At 35.8% G+C, this 12369-nt stretch overlaps 2 long non-coding RNA genes across 2 annotated transcripts; one reads left to right on the top strand and one right to left on the bottom strand.

Moving 5' to 3' along the window:
* Positions 1–5503: 5503 nt before the first annotated feature.
* Positions 5504–12186, bottom strand: LOC127941461 (uncharacterized). The gene is made up of 4 exons (XR_008149022.1): positions 11363–12186; positions 6555–6633; positions 6212–6346; positions 5504–5836 (listed from the first exon to the last, which is right to left on the bottom strand). It is a non-coding gene; the product is annotated as an uncharacterized LOC127941461 (long non-coding RNA).
* On the top strand, positions 7061–10958 carry LOC127941462 (uncharacterized). The gene is made up of 3 exons (XR_008149023.1): positions 7061–7328; positions 7962–8688; positions 9484–10958. It is a non-coding gene; the product is annotated as an uncharacterized LOC127941462 (long non-coding RNA).
* Positions 12187–12369: the final 183 nt, after the last annotated feature.

The raw sequence follows: 12369 nt of genomic DNA, 5'->3' as shown, positions 1-12369 counted from the left end.
CTCAAAGCACTTCAGACACACACATGTTAAACAGTGTCAAAAAACAGAATGTAAAGAGGTTGAGTGTAGACTTATGTGAATAGCCTTCAAATTTGTATCTAATCAAGGTTAATCCCAAATCTAAAAGCTTATGATGTTTTGTCATAAAAAGACAAAATATAAGCCATTTAAATTTTAATTATAAACAGTATTTACTAAGTATTTACTAATTGCAGATCTGAAAAAATTTATGTATCTGTCTTAATCTCTTTGGAGAGTGTTTTATTATATATATATATATATATATATATATATATATATATATATATATATATATATATATATATATATATATATATAAAATATATATATATATAGATAGATAGATAGATAGATAGATAGATAGATAGATAGAAATTCTGTTTTGAACATTAAATTGATCAAATAATTTTGAAAATGTACCACAGTTAACAGAAAAAAATATTTTAAAGAATATATTTTAAAGAAAAAAAGTTTTCAGCTATGCCATCATAGGAATTCATTTTAAAATATTTAAAATACCAAACAATTATTATATTTATAATACTATTTCAAAATGTTGTTTGTTTGTGTGTGTGTGTGTGTGTGTGTGTGTGTGTTTTAAATACATCCATTCTTGGTGAGCAAAAGAGACTTCTTTGAAAAACATTTGAAAAATTATGTACTGACCCCTAACTTTTGTTTCACATTCAAGTGGGCCTGAGGTATGTGCTTAATTTGATAATTTTCCCTACATACGTAAATGCAATCAGCACCCAGCATGGCAGCCTTACACATGCTGAACACACAGACAGCCTTTCTATACTCTAAATGAAATCACTCATGAAAATGAGCTTGTTTGAAAGTTTAATTGTGCTGTTATTCCCAATCCAGATACATGATTACAGATCTAGTCTTGTTTTGGCACAGAACCTTAAGCATTCCTGAGTGGAGATATGGAAAACGTCCAGAGTGTCATCTTTCTGAAGTCAGTTAAATATAACCTCACTAGTATGTGCTGTTGCACGGGGCAACGTTACTTCTTGCTACACACTCTGAATAATTGTATATGCGATATACATGCATGGTAGGGGGTTAAAAGAGGGCGAGAGGGGCTTCAACCGAAAGTAGGACAGCCTTTGACTTCATTCACAGAGCGAAAACCTAGCAGACTCAAAGAAGGAACTCTTTGATGAAAAGCCACATCACAAATTGGCTTAAAGAATGTACTAACCTCAGGCCATCCAAGATGTAGATGAGTTTGTTTTAAAACAGATTTAAAGAAATGTAGCATTACACCTGCTAACCAATGGATCCTCTGCAGTGAATGGGTGCCGTCAGAATGAGAGTCCAGATAAAAACATCACAATAAGTAAATAATACATCTCCAGACAATCAGTTTACATCTTTTGAAGAAAAAATCTCTGTGTTTGTAATAAACAGATCAAAACGTCATAATGATGGATTTGTTTATTACAAACATACAGTTTTTTACTTCACACTATGGACTGGAGCCGTGTGGGTTAATCATGGATTATTGTGATGTTTTTATCAGCTGTTTGAACCCATTAACTGCAGAGGATCCATTAGTGATGTAATTCTAAATTTCTCCAAATACTTTCCAATGAAAAAACAAACTCATCTGCATTTTGGATGGCCTGAGGGTGAGCAAATTTTTGTTTTGGGGTAAGTCTATCAAAAAGAATCTTCCCCTTTAAAAAACAACAACAACAGCAAAAGAAAGCATATTCTATACTCTAATGACGTTTATATTCATTGTAAAGTCAGAATACACAGCTGGAAAGGTTATCAATGCAGATATTGAGTTTGTAAAGTTCTACCAGAAGGGGCTTACTGGATCAAACCTTGCTTTGAATTTGTCACTGGCCTATTCATTAATGCAACCACTAATTTTAATAGGAAAACTGGTCTAAGAAGCACCCATCAACAACTGGAAGACACTCGGACTAATAAAGTCACCATGCAGACAGTTATAACAAATGACAACAGCATCACAGCTCTCAAATAATGTTTAGGCTACTTAAGCATGACGTCATAACGTACAGTGCCAGTAAAGCATACTTTAGCAGCGGAGTCATGTCATGCTCATGACTAAAAGTGGGAAAGCATCCCTGATGACTCACTCACACGTCATCATTCACACTTCTTAGCCAAGTCACACATGTGCAAGTCTCAAGTAAGTCTCAAGTCTTAACCTTCAAGTCTCAAGTAAGTCCCAAGTATTTTTTTCTTGGGCAAGTCAAGTCAAGTCAAGTCACAAGCTATGTCAAGTCAAGTCCAAGTCAAGTCACCTTAATATTGTTATTTTACCTGCAGAATCTGATCTTAATAAAGTTAAAAGACAAGATATAAGTAACTGTCAGTAAATTAAAATAATTTGGATTTGCATTGTAAATACTCATGTTCAGTAAAATACATCATGGAATAAAAACAAAATTGTAACTTCCTAAAATTATTTATTTTTCACTTCTGCCAACAGTGTTTGAAATGTTTTACATTTTCAACATTGAGTCCATAAAACTAAACATCCAACAGACTCCTCTCTGAACACCTCTCTCTCTCTCTCTCTCTCTCTCTCAAACACAGTTTACATACAACATTAAACTGTTACATTTCTCCCCTCTCTCTCTCTCTCTCTCTCTCTCTCACACACACACACACACACACACACACACACACACACACTCTCTCTCTCTCTCTCTCTCTCTCAGAGTATAGAATATAAATATGACGTATTTTCAGTTGTTTCATACTTTTTTGTTATGTACAGTACAGACCAAAAGTTTGGACACACCTTCTCATTCAAAGAGTTTTCTTTATTTTCATGACTATGAAAATTGTAGATTCACACTGAAGGCATCAAAACTATGAATTAACACATGTGGAATTATATATGGAATTATATACATAACAAAAAAGTGTGAAACAACCAAAAATATGTAATATTCTTGGTTCTTCAAAGTAGCCACCTTTTGCTTTGATTACTGCTTTGCACACTCTTGGCCTTCTCTTGATGAGCTTCAAGAGGTAGTCACCTGAAATGGTCTTCCAACAGTCTTGAAGGAGTTCCCCGAGAGATGCTTAGCACTTGTTGGCCCTTTTGCCTTCTGTCTGCGGTCCAGCTCACCCCTAAACCATCTGGATTGGGTTCAGGTCCAGTGACTGTGGAGGCCAGGTCATCTGGCGCAGCACCCCATCACTCTCCTTCTTGGTCAAATAGCCCTTGATGCCTTCAGTGTGACTCTACAATTTTCATAGTCATGGAAATAAAGAAAACTCTTTGAATTTTACGTCAACTTAAAATTTAAAATATTTAAATTTTAAACTTAAAATACGTCTTAAAACTTAAAATACGTCATATTTATATTCTGTACTGTGTGTGTATATATATATATATATATATATATATATATATATATATATATATATATATATATATATATATATATATATATATATGCACTTCTCATGATTGAGTAATCGCGGCAGCTACATTAGTTTTTCTGATTAATTGTTTTGCTCTATGAGAAAGACAAGGTAACAAAATATTCGGGGCTTATGCCCCCTTAGCCCAGCCCTAGCGCCGCCCCTGGAATGCGTTTTTTTGAAGGCCTGCTAGCGGATCATTAGGGACCGTTCACATCACGTCTTTTGCGCGCGCAAGTTCGTTATTTCCAATGTAGGCGCGCGGTATGCGCGCTCATAATGATAGCAACGCGCGCGCGTCGCACCACATCGAGTTAAAAACATCTAAACTTTTCAGAATGCCGCAAGCGCACCGCAGGTCATGTGACAATAACTAACCAATCAGCTTCATCCTTTCCCGTATCAACGTTGAAAGCTCAGCTAAGATGAAGGAACAGCTGTTCATAGCTGTATATGGATTGCCATTTTGAAATGAATTTAGTAGCAGAGCTACTGCGAGCGATTTTTAGTGCTGCAAATCCATTTATCCTTTGCTGAAATATCCGCGTCTTCATTGAGAGAGAGCGTGTCATGGATGCTTAGCAACGACAGACGCCCCAGGAGCACTTCTGTCCGAGCGCTGTGGAAAGAAGGAGAAAGCGGCGCGACTAGCGTTTTCCACGCGTTTTTAGGCGCGAACTATTGAAGACAAAAGCGATGACCCTCGGTACCTCTCAGGCTGACATGTTGATGTGATGTGATATCTGATTTAAGTGGGCGTGGTGTGTGTAAGGTAGAGAGGGCATGACTGATGATAGTGTCCTGATCCAGTCACGACGCTATTCTCAGCCTGCGCTCCAGCTGAGTAAGCAACTTTATTTTAAAAATAATTTATATATTTTATATTCAAACTGAAAACATGATGTGATTAACACTCAAGTCATTCAAGTCATCGTGTCTCAAGTCAAGTCAAGTCCCGAGTCTTTAACTTCCAAGTCCGAGTCAAGTCTCAAGTCCTAAAAATAGCGACTCGAGTCGACTCGAGTCCAAGTCACCAAGTCACAAGTCCCCATGTCTGCTTCTTAGTCATAGTCATCATTTTAGAAACAAGCCGCTATTCATTTTGTCCACAAGGTGGCGCTATATTATAATTAAGACTAACGACGATATAATCGGATTACACAAATATTACATTATATAAACGTGGTGTTCTTAACAAACTCTTTCAAATATGTATTTCAGCATTTAGGCGCTTTTTTCTCTAACGACTAACATCTGAATAAACCTTTACTGACTCTAGAAATATCATATGTTTTCATTGAGTCTCAAACAAGTACCTTTTAACTCTTTTAACGCGGGTAGTAATGTTGAAAAGACGGATTCTTTGAAGCGAGTGGTCGTTTTTAAATGAACCGGAAATTCATTCGCCGATTGATGTGTATAGTCGTTCATAAATGTCCCCAAGCGTAAATAATTATTTGATGATTCCAAATGAGTTGAGAGAAATTCAAATCATAATAATAAACATTTCGAGCTTTAACTTGTTTGCAGTGTAACCACTGATCCATATATGTTCTCTATTACAGAACAGTGAAGTGTAACTCAGAATGAGCATGAAGTTTGAAAGTAGTTCTGTAATAATAAAAAAAAGATATATCAAATTCATTGTTTTGAAATGACTAATGATTTGGGATTTTTTTTTCTTTTACTTCAAATTGATGGATTATTAAATGACTCATCTTTCACTTTCTGTATTTAAGATGTGGCCCTCTCAATGACACTTCAGATGTCTGGTGTCTGGTAATTGTTTTATTGTTATGAGCTGCTCACACTTGAAGTATATTTACGCTTGCGTGTAACAAGCTCATCTCATGGATGACATTATTGTATTTATGCAGAGACCTTTGCATAGCTCAAAAACAGGCTACTGTAACATTAAGTACCGTAGTGTTACCCTTAAATGCCATCATTAAACTATGGTATCAATACAGTACATTGTTTTTAAGTTCTGTGAGTTACTAAAAACAGGCAGTGTCACTATATGACAACACACACTAATAAACTTTAGTTCATCTGTTAATTCTGTACATCAAATCATTTATTTAATGCATTCAAATAAGAACACCACAGGTCTGTTCACGGTTCATAAACAGCAATCTACAGCTTTTAAACAGAATGAAATAAGAAAACCAGAGAAAAAGAATGAATAATTACACTGTACTTAAAATCTTCTTGTTTCTCTTAAATATATAAATATATTTCACTCTTCTTTTTAAATCTTCTCTTCATCTTCCAGTTTTAAGGTAAAAGAGCGGGACTGCTTCCGAAGGAAGAGATACAGCTTTTCATTTAGCCCAGTTAATATGTAACCTACAGAGATTGTCAACAGCAGGTGAACCAGAAACAGGTAGAGCTGAGGACAGAAAACAAAAGAAGACAGAAGGATAATTAAAAATGGCATTCAGAAGGAGAGAATTTTTTAACTTAGCATTTACCGCCCACCAAAAACACCCTAGCAACTATATTAAAATTCTCAAAGCACCTTAGCAACTGCATAGCAATGCCCTTTAAACCACAAACACAACACTCTAGCACTGTGGCATGTACAAAAGCCATAAGTAAAGTACATTTTCTTCTCTAATCTACTTCTAAAAATGTAGAAAGACTATGTAAAATAAATAAGCATGCTAGGAAAAAAATAATCTGTTTAATTAAACACCCATTGTAGGCTTGAACCCACATGTTTTGCACATGTGGTTGTAAGTATGTGTGTGTGTGTGTTACTCACAGGCAGACTATCACAGACAGTTCTGCATGAGGGGAATCACTGAGGCAGTGATTTATGAATATGCAAAAGTGGAATCCGACATTAGGATTGAAGGCACAGAAGAAAGCAAAGAGATTTGTTTCTGCTCAAAGGCCTCTGCAGACACAAACACAAAAACGTAGAAAGGTGAACATGATGTACATCCCACACAAATATTTTGAAGAAGCACTGTAGATCAAATAAAATACACAAGCTTCAATAATTTGTCTAATGCAATGACAAACATATTTTAAGGGCAAGCGTTCAAATACTGTTGGTTCTTTGTGTGGATCAGATAAATGTTAAACACAATGGTTTCACTCACCATAAAAAACTAGCGTCTGCATTTCTGATTCTGTACAAGAGTCTGGAACAAAAACACCCGCAAAGTACTCCACCCTGTCCTGCATAACAGAATAATATCAGCAACACACAAGCTTTCATCTCAACTTGAGACAGTGTATGGTTATTTAATCATAATATTTGCAATGCATTAAAAAATGCAATATTGATAAATAAAACAATTCTAAAATAATAGTAATAATAATAACAATAATAAAAGGAAAAATAAATAAAGAAAAAAAACAATAAATAATACAAAATATAAAAAACATTAAAAATAATGTTAATAAACTGATAAATTATATATATATATATATATATATATATATATATATATATATATATATATATATATGTATATATATGTGTGTGTGTGTGTGTGTGTGTGTGTGTGTGTGTGTGTGTGTATATATACACACAGTAGTCCTTTGAAGTGGATCAAAATCTTTCATCAAAGTTGTCCTAAAACCACTTCAAATGTTGACTACTACACTCTAAAAACGGCTGGGTTATTTTTTAACCCAAAATGCTGGGTTGAGTCTGTTGGGTCATTTTGTTGGGTTATTTAATTTCTTTTTAAACACTTTTGGGTAGTTTCAATTTACCAGGTGTTGGGTTAAACCTGCTGGGTTGCGTCGCTGGGTTGTTTCAGGCCAGCGCTGGGTTATTTAACGCGCCTTGAAGATGTTTAAATCGCTCCCCAACTGTCATTTTGGAAGAACAACGGGGCAAAGCCACGGCTTTCAACTGTTTTAAGGTAAGTTTATTTAATGTTTTCAATAATAATTATTTTAAATTGGCAGAATTATAACTTTTTTTTTGCAGCAACAATACTGTTAAACGTCTACAGGCCAACATTATTTACGTTAAATGATGAACTGTTTACCTCAAACGGCCAACCTACGTTACGCGACTCGCATAATCGTTAAGGTATCTGAGACGACAGATTAATAGTTTTATTAAGTTTCAGAAAGTGACTGATGGCTGAAATATGCGAATACCTGTGAAAATAGAGGAAAAAGTAGCTTCTGACACTGAAAAGGGAATTTGATATTTAAGTGAGTCAAATGAGTTCAAAAAGTGAATACGACTTTCTGCTCTAATGTAAACGCCTGCAGTTGTCCATATCGACATTTAAATCATACAAATTACGTACAATATAGTCGGACCGCAGGTCTAAAAGAACCGACGACCCAGTTCAAGTAAACCGGTTCAGTAATTCTCGAACAAAGTGATTCCCGGAAAAGAATCGACGTCTCAGAGCATTTCAAAGTGCGCGCACGCACAGCGAGTGACGCTGGCCGCGTTAGTGAAGTGATTTGATGTTTTTGTGGTTTATAAAGTCTTTTTACATACAAATTATAATTCAAAATGTGTTTTTTCCTGTCAGAAAAGCGCATGGATACATTTGTGAGAGAAAAACTGGTCGAGTGCAGTCTTATTGAGGCGTCTAACGGCAAGTTCGTGTTTATTATACATTTTACATAATTGTTTGTCTGTGATAATCAACTAACGTTAACCCTCACGTAACTTAAACGCACATATATTTTTATTTCGTGCTATAGTTAAAGCTGCACCAGAATGTACCTAATTTATGAGCGTAAACATCATATATTAATTTTCCAGATCGTGTTTTTGACTTGTCCTTATCACTTTGGTACATCTGTAAGTTTTTATATATGGACTGTTTTACCTACGTGACTTGTCATAGAAATGTCTGTTTGCGCGCATGCAGTGTGATCTCCCTTATCTGTGCCAGTGACTGTGTGTGTTTGATATAGCCAGCATATTAACATAAAACTGTGATTTATAATGACTGGAACATCCCATTGATTAGACAGTTTGAAAGCACACCTTTCAGCCAATCACTATATCATATTCTGCTTCTGTAAACCAACTCATAGGTGAATTTAACTCATAATCATGATGGGTCAATTTCATGATTAACTTCACACAGTTAATTGAACTGAATCACTGTTATTAAAACAATTTGTATTTTTTCTTTTTTTTCAACTTTATTTTAAAGGTTGGAACAAACATGGAATTCCTTAACTGAGCAGAGTCCACAAAACCCATGACAGCAGATCTCTCAGGCATTGATCATAATCAATGGACAGGTAAGGATATTCTGCGCTATTTTCAAAAGGAATTGCAAATTGTATATTTAATTGTATTTTTCCACATGTGGACATATACATTGTGAAATAGTCCAAACTCAATTGAAAAGCATTTGTATTTCAGATGCCTTACACAGAAAGCTGTCAATTTGTGTCAAGGGTGGGACTATACTATGGGGCGTGTTTGTATTGGGAGATATTTTGTAGTTTTTACCCCAAATCTCTCACTGTTTGCACTCTGTTGCACGTCAGCAAACAACATTGCAGTTCTACTCTTATTTACCTAGCTGCATCTTACCCTATATTTTATACCTCAGGTGAAAAGCATTTGGTTAATGGTGAATATTGACCAATAGTACCATGTGGCTCTAACGGTTAGCGGGTGATAGTAGCTGCATTTGGGGTAAAAATGACAGAATTATTTATTGTGTGAGGTGCCCAGAATATAGGGAGATCCGGATTGCACTGTCTGTTTTTTATCACACATCTCTCGGAGCGGCAGCTGCCTTTAGTAGTGCCTTAACCTCCATTGTTCAAAGCATTTTGCATAGTTGTCTTTGAGTGACGTCACCTCCCAATACAAACACTCTCCATAGTATGGTCCCACCTCTGACAAAAATTGACAGTTTTCAATGTGAGGCATTGGAAATTCAGATGCTAAAGATTCCATTTGAGTTTTGGCAGGTAACATGTGCGACACAGTGAAAAAACAGACATGGTAATTCATAAAACCTCATGTACTTGTTCTTATGTTGCATCTATGCTAACATTAGTCTGTTTCTCTCTTATTCCAAGGTCACCGTAGCCACCAGATCCAGTCGGTATCCAGATCAGAGGGTCACTGCAGTCACCCGGATCCAGTACGTATCCAGACCAGATGGTGGTTCAGCACCTAGAAAGGACCTCTACATCCCTGAAAGACAGCGGAGACCAGGACAACTAGAGCCCAGATACAGATCCCCTGTAAAGACCTTGTCTCAGAGGAGCACCAGGACAAGACCACAGGAAACAGATGATTCTTCTGCACAATCTGACTTTGCTGCAGCCTGGAATTGAACTACTGGTTTCGTCTGGTCAGAGGAGAACTGACCCCCAACTGAGCCTGGTTTCTCCCAAGGATTTTTCTCCATTCTGTCACCGATGGAGTTTTGGTTCCTTGTTTTTCTTTAGTTGGGGACAATTAATATCAAGCGATATCATCCACTTGATTGCACAGAGGGACGATAAATCACTGAATCAATGACGAATTGACTTTAACTGAAAACTGAGTGTTTACTTTTGTCCCTTTGCATTATTACACACTATTTTCTTATTTAATATTGTAAAGCTGCTATGATGCAGTATTTGATCAATATGACAGGCTTATTACTCATAATACATGGAAAATACAGCTACAAACTGACTTTGTTTTTCCATTTGAAATTTGGCAGTCACTAAACTGAAACCGTAATTTTTGTTCAGTGTTTTTGAAACAGTGTTTTGTTCAAGATTTGCAATTGTGTTTGGATTGTCACAATTTGTCACATGTGCAAAACGCAATTGAAAATATAATTAGCAATTCCTTTTGAAAATTGTCCTTCCGTAGACAGGCTCTATAACGGAGTACACTGCTCTCAGGTGTAGATCTTTGCTTCAGAGCTTAAGTGTTTGACAATAGTTCACCCAAAAATGAAAATTGTCACTAATTATTCACCCTGGTCTGAAAGCTCTCGAATATCAACGAAAATATCTTAACTTGTGTTCTGAAGATGAACGAAGGGCTTACGGGTTTGTAACGACATGAAGTTGAGTAATAAATGACAGAATTTTCATTTTTGGGTGAACTATATGTTGAACTACCCTAAGCAGTGCACATCTACCTACGTAGGAGTCTTTATATACTTGATATAAATTTAAGGACATCTTTAAATGATTTTACATTTAAATTTAAAGAATGTTAATTGTCAATGTCATTTCACTGTGTATTTAAATAGCTAAAAATCTCAAAATGTAATAGTTAAAAAGCTAGACACAGGTCATTCAGAAATAATTTTCTTATTTATTGCAACTGTATTTCTGTGATTTTTATTTATTTATTTTGCATTTGCTGGAAACATAAAAAGGGAAAATTCCATGTTGTTTGTCATTGGTAAATATTTTTGAATGTCAGATGGCATTAAAAATATGTTTAACAGTCTAAATAACCTGTATTCTTCATTATTTATTAGTCCATGATTGCTTTGTTAAGCAAAAGTGAAATGAGAATAACCCAGCAAGAATAACCCAGAATCATAAAAATGCAAACCCACAAATGGTAAAAATGACTCTATCTTGGGTTTTCTAAATAACCCAGCATGCTGGGTTAAAATGTGTAAACCAGCATGCTGGGTTACTTTAACCCAGCATGTGTTCTGTCCAATATTTACCCAGTGCTGGGTTGCCAATTGGGTTATTTTTAACCCAGCCATTTTTAGAGTGTAAATACAAATAAACAATTTGATAAAATTATATTATACACAATATTACAAATAAACAGCTCTAAAATATTTTGAACAATATTTCACATTTTAATAATATTGTTACAAATTTTTAATAAAAACTTAAACACAACTACAAACCATGACCCCCCCCCCCCCACTCCATTCACATGCATGCTTAAAAGTATGGTTTAGTAAAATCTGCCATTATTACTTACTCAAGACTGCATATTTGCTTGGAGCCTCTTTCTGTAATTCCATAAGGAATGCCGTTGTGTCCTCCTTGCATTTTAGCGACACATTCCAGGCACATGAGCCATGGCAAACAAGCAGGCATATCAGTGATGGCACTCCATGTTAACCCTAGCATCTTGTGCAGTGTTTCACAGGTTTAAATATTATGAGATCAGGACACATGATAGGAGAAGAGGTGGACGTCTAACCTGTCGTACTCTCCCACCATCTAAAATGTCCATGCATATCTAAACGCAACGCTCGTATGATTGTCTGGTCATCTCACTCAAACCAAACACAGTCGGCCTTTCACCTCAGGGAGGCCGCTGAACAACTCCACACAATCTTTGTTTTGATTAGGAAGAATTCTACTGTATGATATCAAGATAGCTAAGTTTGAATAAAAAGAATAAATAATCTGTGCCATGCTATTCACGTTGATTTTATAGTGCTACACTCACACTAAATGTCAACAGCTGTCCATTTAAAGCTGCAGTCGGTTACTTTTGACGCTCTAGCGGTTAATAAACATAACTGCTTGCGTCTTGCGGAAGAACATCGTAGCCGGAACTACTTCTCTCTGTTTATGTCTATGAAGAATCACAACGGTACTGGGTTACTTCTCCGCGGTGCCCCCGAAGCAATCTAAAATAGTCCGAGTATAAACAATTAATAGATTGGTTGTTTCTTACCGGGAGCGGATGAATTTCTGCAAATGGCAATAGGACCACTGGGAGGAGCCAGAGGAGCTTGATTTTTTCACGGATTATCTATCTCATATTCTACTGTCAGGACATAATGACAGGTTTCACAAATACATTTTTACAAAAGTTAACTGCTTCAGCTTTAAGGACAAAGATGATATTTCAATGAAACCTAAGTAAAACCTCCATTAAGTCTAAGAAAGATAAATATTTGCCAAGATATGAGGCAAAAAGATGAACATATACATAACATGAAGCACTGAGGAAACATGAACACTGAGAGGAAA

The sequence above is a fragment of the Carassius gibelio genome, chromosome A21 (genome assembly GCF_023724105.1).
Source record: "Carassius gibelio isolate Cgi1373 ecotype wild population from Czech Republic chromosome A21, carGib1.2-hapl.c, whole genome shotgun sequence".
NCBI classification, from domain to species: domain Eukaryota; kingdom Metazoa; phylum Chordata; class Actinopteri; order Cypriniformes; family Cyprinidae; genus Carassius; species Carassius gibelio.
This window is presented reverse-complemented; position numbering and strand designations above follow the sequence as displayed.